Raw genomic sequence first — 13,934 nt, 5'->3', positions numbered from 1 at the left:
TATTGAAACCCCTGCCTCCCATCTCACTCCTTCCCTTTGCATTTCAAGTGACCTTTCTGGAAGGCAAATCTGGCCCTGTCACTCCCCAGTGCAGACATTTCTGAGAGCTCCTCAGCGCCTCCAGGGTCTAACAGGTAACCTTGACATTGGCCCCAAGACCCCACACACTCTGTGTAGGAGTCCAGCCTTGTCCCTGATACTTCCTGGCTTGCTTGAGGTATTCCAGCCACCCCAAACTATTTTAGTTCCCCAATTCTGCCACGTCCCTGAGCTGCAATACTGTTCTTACTGCCCAAAGTGCCTTTCTCCCCCTTGTCTCCCTAATAAATCCCTGCCCCTTCTACAAGGGTCCCTGGCTTTCTCCTAACTCCTCCAGCCAGGGTCATACATATCATGGCCCTCCCCTGGCTTCTAACATCTGCCGGTATTGAGTTTGTCCCCTGACCTGTCTGCCTGCCCTCCCGCATATCCTGAGCATGAAAACCAGCACCCGGCGCATAGTAGATGCTCAAAGATTTACTCAGTCAATAAAGGAGGAAGGAATGAAGAATTGTTCTCTCATAGGTCGCCGAGTATTACAATGGAAAGGAACTTTAAAGATGCTATGGTGCAAGTTCCGCATTTTGCAGCAAGGAGAGTGTCACAGTAGGTAATGCCCCACCCTCGTGCTCTGTGCGCTTTCCTTTTCAGATGCAGTCCAGCCTGTGTTGCCCTGGCCAGGACCTCACCTCTGCCCATATCGGCAGCAGGCCAGCAATGCCAGGAAGGAATGCATCCCCCACCCCAGGAGCAGCCCTCAAGCAATGACTGACTTGGTAGATAAATACCCCAGCTCCCTCTCTCTTCAGTCTGACCGTTGCTGAGGCATGTTCTATACCATCTCCCAGAGGTCCCAGCAGGACAGAGCTGCCCGCCTGAGGGACGATCTCCTTTATTGATTTCCCTTACTTCTCCACTTGCCTGCCAGTGTTTAGTTCCAAATAAACTATTTGCACTTGAATTTTTGATCCCAGGTACCTTCTGGAGGAACCCCAGCTAAGGTAGAGACTGAGGCCCAGAGAGGACAAGAAACATGGCCAAGGTCGCACAGCTGTCCAATGTCAAAGCTGAGTCTACATATACATCTCCTGGCTCCTCCTGTCGATAGCTCACGCTACTGCCCTGCACACGGGGCTTTTACAGGAACCCCAGGCTCCAGGCCAAGATGTGTAAACCTCTCCCTGTGTGAACCAAGGAAAGAGAACCTCCTCTTTAGTGGGTGGTGGGCCCAAGCCGGTGGCTCGACTTGAATGCCAGGACTAGGGCCCTGTTCTCTTCCTTTACCACCTGGCCCTGTGCTGTCACTGCTAACCCACTTCTCACCTCCTCTCTTTGGGGTCCGAAACTCTCACCTCCCAGTGAAGACAATTCCAGCTGGAAAAGACTTTCTTTGGAGAATCTTAAAATGGTCAAGCTTCGCCCCACCCCAGCCCTCACCCCACTCATTCTGATTCAGGCTGAAGTGACTGGGAACACCCCATGGATTTCAAGCTGAGGATGCCAACTTCCAAGCCAAATACTACAAATCTTATATCTGAAAGTCCATTTCAAGCCCCTTAAGCTTCGGAGAATTGATGCTAAAAGAAAAATCTCTCATTTGCGCACACACACAACAGACACATATAACACACAACACATACAATGCAAACGTGCAAAGTGTACAACACACAAGACATGAACACAAAACACACACAGGATACAAACGACGCACATGACCTCCATAATACACACCCACAGGACACACACAACCCACATAACAAACACAGCACATACATACAACACACACACACACACAGGTGTGAGGTGTGCGCACACACACACTGCCTCATTTCTTCCAGTCCCTTCCCCCACTCCCTCGGGGCAGGAGGCGACGTCTGGAACAGGCAGGACATCAGCTCCCATGTCGTCAGCGCATCTAGACCGCTCGGAGTGCCACGCCGAAGAGAAGGTTACGCCAGTTCATTTCCACCAGGCATTTTACCGACTTTGCTCATTTCCTTCTCGTGCCTCGGTATTAATTAGCCCCAGGATTTAAATCGGATGCATTAGGTAAAAACAATTCTAAATGCTTTTGGAGAAACAAGTTCCAAATTAGCTGTAGCTGAATGTGCGTCTATTTGAAAGGCAAGCAGCATGAACACCAACACTGTAAAAAATAGAAGCGAAACCCCTCTAAGAGGGAAGGCCAAGTTCAGCAGCGTTTGCCGACGGCCTGGTTCACAGCCCGGCCCTGGCAGAGGCAAGGGGTGTAGAGCCTCCGGGGCCACTGGAGGGGAGAAAGGAAAAAAATGCATTTTCCATCTAGGTTACAGGTAAGGAGGAGGCGGTGACAGAAATTCTCCCTCCTTCCTGCTTTCCCATCCCTAACCTCTCCTGTCTTTGGAACAAACAGCCTTGCCTGGAAGTCTAGAAAGATCAATTCTCCTAAGGCAGCTACAGGGCAAAATTCATCTCCAACGTCTCCCCGCTCCAAATGGTAATCTTCACCCACCTGCTTTGTCGTCCTCTGAGTGACCCATACATAGGATGTCGGGCGGGGGTGGCCCAACTGCGGACCCTTCAACATAGCCCGGCAGCACCTAACACCTCCCACTAGTCTCTGACCGACTGATGAAGCTGTGTCTTTCCCCCTAGGGAAGACTTTAAGTTCCTTAAATGCAGAAACGTGGCGCCTTTGTGGTTAGGGACACCAGGCTTGCAAATGTTTTCTGTGTACAGGTGTCTAACTGGTTGTATTGGGTGGAGTTGATCAGGGAAGCAGAACCAGTCTGAGACTGGGGAAGGGGAAGCTATGACAGAGATTAGCCCCGATGCAATGGGGGGAGTCAGTTAGACAGTCTGTACGCAGCTGCGGCTTCTGTGCCTGCTGATGGCTCGGAAGCCAACAGTCAGGGAGGAAAGATGGAAGTGAAGTTGGAGAGGCTGAAGACAGGCTGAACCTGCCAGGACAAACTGGGACCCATGTCTGTCTCTCACCTCCTCCAACCTCAAAGACATAGGCTGATCTGCAGGCCAGGCGGATGCCCTCTAGCACGAAGCCATGCATGCTCCCGCCCCGGCACTCAGAGAAGCTGAGGGAGGAGGTCCGACCCACATCAACCATAGAAATGGTTGTTCCTTCCCTTCGACTTCCAAATCTCACATGCATTTCTCCTGTGGCTAACCCTAACCCAGAAACATAGAGGAAAGTGAATTTTGCAACACATTATTCAGTCTAGTTAGGTGGACATAAAGCCATCAACCGGATGATAACTGTCTTGTCTACTCAATGAATTCCACTTGCTATATTCTTGCACCAGATAGTCTATAAGCTGGGTCACTGGTGTATCAGCCAACTACTGCTGTGTAACAATCTCCAAGTCAAAGCAGGATCCAACAATGAACATTTATGTCTTACTCATAGGTTCCTGGGTTGGCTAGGGGCTCAGCTCCATGAGTCTCTCCTTCTCCTGCTGGGACTGGTACAAGCCGAGATGCACTCTTCTCATGGCAATGTTGGAAGGGTAAGAGGACAAGCAGAAACTCATGAGTCCTCTTGGAGTCCAGGCTCAGACAAGAACACTGTCCCTTCTACACCACCCCATTGGCCAAGCAGGTCACATGGCCAAGCCCAAAGTCAAAGGTGGGAACATACACTCCACCCATGACAAAGCCATGGCAAGAATGTGGATGCAGGGAGGGGCAAAGAACTGGGGCCAATGATTGGATGGACCACAGGGGGACAACTCCCTCCGTCTGGTCATATCTCTCCCAATATTTTCATCACCAACCCAAGGAGAGTTCATGTTTCCTGTAACCTCTCTTTCCTCAACTTTGTTCAGTTAATGAATCACCAGCTACTTCTGTCTCACTTTTCCTCCTCACCTTCCACCTTCCCCTCTTCCAAATCCTGCCTGGTAATCACAGGGGAGAGGGGAAAAAAAGTCTTTTTTTCTTTTTCTTCATTCCATATCTGAGCTAAAAAAAAAAAAAAAAAAAAAAAAACCCTCATGCAATGGCCATGTGAAATTCTGCCACAGATCCAATGGAACAGAGAGGGGAAAAGGCTATTCATTTTGAAGCAAAATTAGACAAAATAAAGCGTCAATGTCATCAATCTCTAACACCCCTGACATTGTCTGGAAGTGCTATCCATCATCACTGTGACGTCTCCACGTGCCTCCTCAGACCCAGCTAATTCATGTGTTTCTCTTCAAATCCAGATATGGAGCTAGAAGAAATGTTCTCCGTTTAAAGTTACTGTTTGCGATATTTATAGTTAATGACTAAGATTACTTTCTACTAGCTTATAGTAGAGGATCCAATGAGTTCATGTGCAGAATGAACTTAGCACAATGCCTGGCATAGAGTAAGCTCTAAACAACTGTTAGCCAGTTAGCAGTGGCCCGTAGTTTTCATGACAAAGGCATGGTGCTCTGAGCAGCTATTGCTGTGTAACAAATTACCCCAAAATATAGTGTCAAAAAACAACAGCCATTGTATTCAGCTCACAGATGTCATCCACCAGGAATTCAGACAGGGCATGGCTGGGTTGGCTTGTCTCTGCTCCACAATGCCTCGGGTCTCCACTGGGAAGACTCGAATGGTTGGGAGTGACTCAGATGACTATGGTGGGCTCGGCAAGCATCTCTCGCCTCTCTCTCTCCAACATGGTGGCCTCACAGTAGCCAGGCACCTTACCTGGTGGCTCAGGTCTCCAAGAATGAGTGTTCTAGCCAGCAAGGCAGAAGCTGCATGGCCTTTGGTGACCAGCCTCTGAAGCCAGGTCACGTTACTTCTGTGGTCTTCTTGATTGAAGCAGTCGCAAGCCCACGGGACTCAAGGGGAGGGGACATAGACCCCATCTCTCAATGGGAAAAGTATAAAAAAATTTTCGGCCATGTTTTAAAGCTACCACTCAGCTATTTCTGGTACACTGACTGTTGAATTGGCTTTTGTGGGTTAACTGGGAACCTCACAACTCTTCTTAGCAGTGTTTCTATGTGAACCATGTTTTTAGGTCCAAATAACAGACTTGCGAGTTAACACCGGGACACAACTTATTGATAAAGGGGGACTTCCTGAATTTTCATCCCTCCACTCAGTGTCTAACACTGTGAACGTAGCTACTGATATTATTTATTAATTAGCACTGCTTATTGAGTGCTCCCTATGTACTAGGTTCTAAGCACAGCAGATCTAATCTACCTGGATTAGATCCTTTGATCCTCCCAACAATGCTATAGATGCTATAGTTATTCCCATTTTACAGACTGGGAAACTGAGGCTTAGAGAAGGCAAGTGATGAGCCAGAGGTCACTCAGCTAGGACTGTGACTCGGATTTTGAAACCAGGTCTGTCTGATGCCCAGGCCCATGCATAACTACCACAGTGCACTGACTTCATAAGTGCCACATGAGGGAAGGAAAGCTTCTGGAGATGTGTTAAAGGCCAGAGAGCTCTCCCCAGGGGAACGAACCTAACAGGAAAACTGCCTCAGATGTAGCCATCAGTCCCCACCACGGGTGACCCGTTCTTGTGCCAGCAGGTCAAGGGGCACTAAAGGGACTGCCTTCCTTGCTGCATGGATCTGGGTCACACAGTCCCTTCATGTGGTCACAGCCAATTTGCCTCCCTGCCTAGCCCCTGAGCTGCCAGTCTTCTCCCTCTGTCCCCACCAGCTCCATCTTTCCTAAACCAGAGCAAACCAGGCCACACTCAGCTTTTTGTCCCCAGGCACGGATGGGGAATGAACGGCCGTTTTGTCCCAGGCTGTACAAAGCCATTTGTGCTGGGGCAGCTCCCGGGGGGGTTGGGGGGAGGGGAGTGGGGGTTGGGCAGGAGGCGAGGTAAACACAACCCCATTCTCCCAGGCTTGTTCACAGACAGCAACTACATGCAGGCAGCAGGCAGGGCTCAGGCTGGAACCCGCGGCCCCAAGGGCTGCTCAAGAGGAAAAGAGGCTGTTGCTGGTGGGCCGTCCCCAGAGGTCTCTCAGTCAAGTGTCTGTGTCACCAGCCCCAGCCTCCCCTACTCCGAGATTCCCCGGCATGCCTCCTCTGCCTCGCATCCTGCAGTTTGGGATGAGAAAACCCCCTTGTATGGGGTCTTTGCAATAACGATGAAAGCCTTTTTTTTTTTCCTTTTTAAGAATTCATCTCTGCATTCCAGAAGGGGCATTTATCACCCTGTGCCCAGGCTGCAGACATCTCCCTGCTTCAGATCCTCCTGCCCAGAAAGGCGGCCTTGTCTGACACATGAAACCAGCCCCTCCGGACATCTGGACAAGGAGCAGCCCTTTGGCTGAGCACGAGCCCATCCTGAATGCCACAGACCGTGAAAGGAGAGTCCTTGTTCCTGGTCCAAATCGCCTCGCTAAATGGATGCAGCTGGACACAGTGGGGGCGGTGGCAGGGATGGGGGAGCCAGGCCCTCTTGGCAGCCGCCCCAGACACCTCTACGGGTCAATCTGAAAGGCAAGTTTGCTTTCGGACGAAGCTCCTGGAGCTGACTTAATGACACCGTTTCCGCCAATGTTAAGAAAGCTCAGTGGGTAACTGTGGCTTTTGTCTGCCCAGTACCCCCATCTTCTAGAGACAGACTCTTTCTTTCCTATGGGCAACCAGTTTCAGTAGAGGGTCAGAGCTTGTCACCACTCTCTCCCACCTCACCCCCCATCCAGGGGACTAGGACCCAGCCCTGGTCAGCCAATCAGTTTACTCCAATACCGGGGCGCAGTCACTGGATGTTTGACATTAGCTTGGCCAATCAGAGCCCTCCTTGAGACTTTACTCCCAGAGGTGAGGACTCTGTTTCCACTAGGGTAGCAGCCACCTTGCCCACCATATGGCTTGGAGCTGGCAAAGAAATGGAGTGACAGAGCCCTAAAATTATTCTTTGATCCCCCCATTGTGTCCGAAGCTACTGGCTGGATATTTCCATTCCCTGCACCAATCCATTCTACTTTTTGTGCCAGCGATTTGATTTGGGTTTCTGTCAGTCTCTTCTGCCCAAACAGACTGATTCCCAGTTCCTCCTCAAATAAATATCAAGTCTTCAGGCTGGCATTCAAGGCCCTCTGTGACAGAGCCACAGCATCGTCCTCCGGGTCTCTGAGAGGCAGCTAGGCCAGCCTCGCCCCTGCTCCAAGGGACTCACTCCCAGCCTGGCCTGCTGGGTGCAGGCGTGCCCCTGAGCGAGTGACTCTGGGAGAAAATGTGAGGCTCCCACCGGGAGCAGTGGGCTCCAGTACCCCCCGACGAAGGCAGCAATACACAAGGATGTCCTGGGACCACCTAGGGCCCAGCTGCTCCCAGAGGCACCTCAGAGACAACCATCTTCAGGGACAAGGTACCAGCTCTCCAGCACGAAAATAGACTCCTGACTATGAAATAAGGTGGGTGCGCAGGACCAGCGACTTGGGCCGGGTGCCTTGGGCAGGCCAGGGGAGCGGACCCGGGGGAGCCAGGCTCTGATCATCTAGGCAGATGGGCCCGAGGGCCAAAGTTTTACTCCACTAATAGGGCTGGGATTTGCTTCTCCAACTTTGAAGCAGGAGACCCTGGTTCCAATGACAGCTCTCTGTACACCACCGTGCACCCACCCCGGGTCCTGCATGCAGGCATCTTGGCAATGCTGTCGAAATGGAAAGCAACCTTTAAACTCAGAACTGATGTTCAGACACACTGGTAAAGTCAAACCAAGTGTTAAAATATTGAAATACCATGTAAAGATTAATCACCACTGCCCCAAACCCCTTGAGGGTTCCCCCTGCCCCTAGCCTTCCAACCTTCCTTCAATCCATCACCTAAAGGGTTAACTCCAGAACCCTGCCACAGCCTGGATCCATCGCTAAGGAAGGCACCTTATGATGTGTGGGTGCCCAGGCTTTACTGGTGGTTAAATATTCTCTCACCCTAGTTAAGCAAAAAGCCAGTGGCTTGGGGTAAGTGAACCCAAGTTCAGAACCCTGAGGCATGGGACACAGGGTCCCCAGCAAGGACTGAGGTCACCACCCTCTAGTCCAGTGTGTGTGTGTGTGTGTGTGTGTGTGTGTGTGTACACAACCAGGGACAAACTCAACCATGATAGACACAATACACTTGACCTCATCTACCTCCATGTTCTTCTCCAAATCCTCTTTCCTACCTTATCCCCACCATCTCTCATGCTCTTCCCCTAACGACCACCCTTGCTAAGAGCACAACTGAGAGCCTACTTTATGCCAGACTCTTTACTCTTCCTGGTACTTCTAAGTAGATATTGTCATGCCCATTTTACAGAAGAGGAAACTGAGGCTCAGAGGATTCATTAAGTTGCCCCACACTACACAGCAGAGTTGAGATTTGAACCCAGGTCTGAGAGGACACCAGCACCTATGATCTTCCACTGTCTTCTACTGCCTCCAACACAGTCTTATGCAGAAAAAGCTGCCTTTGGTGTGGTTAACTTTTCGGAACCGCTCTGAAAATGGCTTGACTCTTCTTCCCCACCTGGGTGGTAAAGCCCTGAAGCACAGGCTCTCTATTCTTTCTCTGTGCTTTAGGTCCTGTCTTTCCCCCAGTGCTGGCATTACTCAGGCACTCAGTCAGTATGGATTAAATTGAATATCATAAGATGCATAGAATTAAGCCATGCAGCCAGGGGGGCAGCAAATCTTTTTATAAAATAGGGAGCTGTTGGGACATGTTACTTATCATCTTTGGTCCATAAAAGGGGAATCATAGTAGTACCTGCTTCATAGGTTTGTTGCCAGATCCAAATGCAAAAAAAAGGGGGGGAGGGGCATAGGACTGGCACATAGTAAGTGCTCAGTAAGTATTAGGTACTATTATTGTTGTTATTACTTCCATTACTTCCACCCAATGGTTCAAGCTTGAAGCAAGGTTCTTAATTACCTTCCAATTGCTTCATCCAATGAGGGAAGCACCCAAGGAGATGGACATAGCCCAGTCACTGTTTCCTGGAGTTGGGGCAAGGCTCCCAGGGCAGATTGCGAGCTGCTCTGAAGGTCTCTCATAAACGCCCTGCTTTACTGAGACTCTAAGAGGACAGAAGGAGGGCTGGCCAAGTGAGCCATTTGGTGTCTTTTTTAGAAGCAGTCTTGCACGCTGGTATAAAGGTCACTGTAAGGCGATCACGTGACTGAGCCTGTGCCCAGCAAAAGCCGTGCCCAGGATCCGCTGTTGAACCTGCTCCCTCTTCCTGCAGGTCACCCAGCACAGACCCGCTGAGTGCCTGAATGCCAAAAGCATTTAATGATTTAAAAAGATCGAGATCAATGGCTTCAGCAATTTCTGGGAAGCGGTAACTCAGTGAGCTGTGGAAGGTTCTCAATTTGCTGTCTCCAGCCTGGCCCCGTGGCAGGATTTATGCTGAATGGGCTCCATGAGGCAAATATATCCTGGGATGGGGCCCCATCCCATCACCCCGCCCAGGAAGTGCTGGCCTGCTGACATCACCCTCACAGCTGCCAAGTCTCCCTTGCTCTGAGGGGCACTCTCTCATTTCACATTAATTAGAAGGCCATTTTCCAAGCATTTCCATCCCATAATGAAGGGCTTTCTGCAGTGGCTCAGTGAAATATTAAAACATCTGACTTGGAATCTTAAAAAAAAAAAAAAAACAACATTGTGCCTGCTCAATCTGTATATTGTATAACCCTTCATATTCCAGGAGGAAAATAAGTTCAGAAGTAAGGACAGCTTGTTCATGATGCTGAGATGCTGATCAGCAGGCGGAGGGAGGCGGGGATGGTCACACCACCTCCATCACGACTGACCACCATGCTGTCCTCCGCCAACCCCACATCCGCCTCTGACGGGGAGAGGGGAGCTGGAAAGAGGAAGAGATAATAAGATAGGGAATACAGAATACCAACCTCTAAGAGGACAGAAACGGCAGTCCCCTTGTGGTAGACAGACACGTGGTCACTCCTGGTGAACTCTACTTCTGAGTGTTCACCTCCTGGTCTAGTTCCCTCCCACTTGGATTCTGCATCTGGCCATGTGACTTGCTTTGGCCAATGAGACCTTAGCAAAAGTGATGCAGGCAGAAGCTAGGTAAGCACATACACATTGTTGTCTTGGAACACTTACTCTTAGGATCCAGCCACCATGCAAGAAGCCCAAGTTAGCCACGTGGAGAGAGAGAGTGAGAGGTCTTAACCTTCTGGCCACCCACCTCAAAGAGCCAGACATGAGGACGAAGCCATTACAGACAATCCACTCCCATCCACCATCTGACTTCAGTCACGAGCAAGACCAACAGAAGATCCACCTAGCTGTGCCCTAGTCAACCCAGAGAATCGTGAAAAATCATCCAATTATTTTTGTTCCCAGCCAACAAGTTCAGGGGTCATGAGTTATGCAGCAGTGAAAAATCAAAATATTCCATTATTCTCTAGTGGCTTCAAGGTCAAGAGCACATTTCCTGGTCCTGGTGATTCTCAATGAAAGTTTCCCAGACATCCGTCCTTAGCATCCACCAAGCTACTAGCTCCTGACTAACTGCCACCCTCCTCTCTCTAGAATAGTCATCTCTTCTGCTCAGTGAAAGTAGGGCTTCTGTTCAACCAGAACATCTACATTTCTCACCCAGTGAATCTTGATTATCAAATGCTTTACTCAATCATGGCCCTTTACCGTAATAACAAACCAGGGCTCCGGGGTTGTAAGGATGTAAAGGAAAATCTCCTTCCTTCCACCTTATGTTGCAGAAGGTGTGTTTGTGTAAGATAGGGTATGGATGCTGAGAAATGAGATTTGAATTCCTAAAGACCCTAACTTTTACATATTTAGACATTTATATATATATACAGTGGTTATACACAGCGATTATACAAATATATATTTGCTTAGGTCATGCTATATCACAAACTAAGTACTGAAAAGCAGATTTGCTATGTGGAATTCCTTGCTATAATGAATTAATAAGAACGCTGTGCAATCAACATATTAATTGTATGTAAATGGTGTTTTTTAAATGCTTTAAAACAATTTATTCCCCTGAGCATTTTAAATAGGCCCCCTGGAAAGTTGTTTATGTAGTCATTTGCTTGGCAAACTTCTCTCATCCTAGCGGGTTCCTTCAAGCCACAAATGAACACTTGAGGAAATCTTGCTGTCACCCTTCCTCTTCCTCTGGAGGTCCCAGGAGCCAGTGTCCTGAGGGCTGGGGCCTGGCATCCACCAGAGTGGTTCTGAAATGTAATCACTTGTTCCCTGTCCCAAATGTCTCTTGTTCCTTCTGTCAATTAATGCCTGTCCCACCTTGAGGTCTGGCTAAGGGGAAAACATCAGTGACTGGCAGGGACAAAAGAGAATCGGTCAACCCACTAACGAGTGCTCACTCGGCCCTGCCATGCTCCCACCTTGGCGAAGAAGGAGATGGTTGCTCCGGCCAGGCATCCCACAGGTTCCCACGAAGACCATCACATGAAAATACCGCCAGTCACTCAGGACCTCCCTCTGGGAACTCCGGGACCTTCTCATCAAGCTAAAGCAATAAACCAGGGAAGCTACGGGACCAAAACAAGACGTCCAATGAAGAAAACGCACAAGCTTAAAGCACAGAAAGTGCCACTGTTTTGTTGTTTTATTTTTGGCTCCAAACAAATTAACTCTGATCTCCAAATTCACCCAACTTCCCAAGGACCTTTCTGATAAGTAAGGTTCCCAATAAGCAAGGCCTGATCTGAGGCAGGCCAGCTGTCCATTTAGAATTGTCCCAAAAGCCCCACAGAAGGATAATTCTGTTTATGTTCTTGAGACACATAAGGTGCCGGCCGGTATAGAAGAACCGTGCAGAGCCCCGTCTGGGCGTGGGTTCAGAATCAGCTTCTCTCACCCGGGATGTTTCAAGGTGGGTCCTCAGAACGTGGTCTTAGGTCTTCCCTCCCCCTCCCCGCTTCCCCCCTAGGATGACTCCACTTTTCTCCCCTGGTCCACAAGAAGCAGAGGCTTAAGGGAACGATTACTGAAGCCACTGCACACTGTGACCTAGGGCCACAACTGCAGCGCCCTGGGTACAAAGGTGACACTGGTAAGGTAATGGAGATGACAACCAGCCATTCTTGGGGAGTCCGGGATAGACAGAAACCTGTAACCCTTTGCTGGGGCTGGACTCAGCTTGGTGAGATTCGGAAAGGCCTCTGTCACCTGGTGTCGCCACAGCCACAGGGCTGGAAAAGGAATGGTCCTTGCACTGCTCAGATGCCAGTGGCCCACCCATCCCCTGGCCTGCCCTGTACTGCAGGGAATCACAGTTCTGGGACCGCGAGCCCTGGCCGCACATCAGAGGACGGGAGGAAGGGAGAAGCCGGGGTGTTTCTCCCCCCGGCTCGCTCTGCTTCCCGCGGCCCCCCCAGCAGCAGCCGTGGCTCTTTGGTGGCTCCGAGGCCCCTCCGTTCACGGCCTCACTGGCCATACAGACCTAGCTCCTGGGTCCCAGTAACACCATGTCCCCATTTTAGCCCTCCAGCCCAAAGGGTAGAAGCAGCAACTGATACTGAGTAATGGCCCTGTTAAAAATATACAAGCGTGACCCTGCTTTGATCCTCACATCAACCTTCTGAGGTTGGTTCTTTTATTATCTTCATGATACAGATTAAAAAACTGAGGCTCAGAGAAGTTCGGCAGCTGACCTAAGGGCACACTGCTAGGAAGCCAGGATTCTGGAGTTCAAAGCTAGGAAGGATCCGGGGCAGCCTTTAGGAGCTCAGCCCCCTAACCCATCAGAGGGCCTGTCTCCATTAAGGCCCCAAGGGAGGCAGGGGGCCATTCTGAGCTGGCTTCTGAAAAGGGTGCATTCTAGGCTGGAACTGCCCTTGGGGCTCTGCCTGGCTCCAAAGAAATACTTCAAAGGTGGGTGGGACCAGCTCTGTATTGTCCGGTTCAGGACACCTCAAGCAGTTGATGAGCTGAGGGAAGGTCATAGGAGCCAGTTGCCACTTCCAGCCCTGGAAAAGGGTGTGACAGCTGCTCTGGATTGCCCAAAGCACCCAGGCCAAGGTGCTGAGGACCAGGAGGGCCCCCTCTGCCCCGCTGTGGGACTCCAACCTCAGGCTCCAGGGCCCGCAAAGCCCCGCTGCAAACAGACAGCAGCGTCCGTGTCTTCCAGCCGGGCAGGCAATTACATCATCCCCCACGTCTTGCTCCCACTCCCCCCTGGCTGCCCCATGCCCAGGGAACCAGATTTGCAAAGACGAAGATGTAAAGAACATTTGAAAACAGGATCACCGAGGAGGCCAAAGCTGAATACAAAACAATGAAATCATGGGAGAGATATTTGGAAGGGAAATTTGAGGGTGAATTCAGTCTCAAGTTCACTGATAGGTCACCAACTGGCCACCTAATACTTTCGGTAAAAGCCAGTCTAGGGGCAGCTGTCATCCCCACTGACCAATCGGAAGGGAAGCAGGCTCAGACAGGGTCCCAAAGCTCCCTTGCTGCACCTGTCGTTAACCTTTTCATTGCTGGATTGGGAAGGGTCCCGGGAGCAAGAGCATTTGCGGGGAGAATGGGGGGGGGGGGTGCTGTTTACCAAGGAGCACAGAGGGATTTAAACAGGTGCCCTCCAGGACAGACGTGGGAAGCCACAGGGACAGATGACCGCTCTGTAAGGCAGGTTCTCCCAGGCCCCCAAGAAGGAGCCTCCATAAAAGAGAGTCCCATCCTGAGCAGACACTCTCTGCCACCAACACTGTGGAAACGGTGGCCTGTAGGACTGGCACTAGGAGATGTCTTCTCCTGCAGGGAGGATGCAGTGATTTGTGCCAGGCCTCCCAAGCTCCCTCTGCCTCTGGCCCAGGGCCTGGTCTCTGAGGCCAGCATTTGTGGGCAGAAAGAGGAGGCCAAGGCCCCCACTGGCTATTCTCTGTGAAAAACTAAGTGGCCCGGGGGAGGGTGGGGGTCGCT

This window comes from Camelus dromedarius, chromosome X, assembly GCF_036321535.1.
Source record: "Camelus dromedarius isolate mCamDro1 chromosome X, mCamDro1.pat, whole genome shotgun sequence".
NCBI lineage: Eukaryota > Metazoa > Chordata > Mammalia > Artiodactyla > Camelidae > Camelus > Camelus dromedarius.
Note: the sequence above shows the minus strand (reverse complement) of the source record.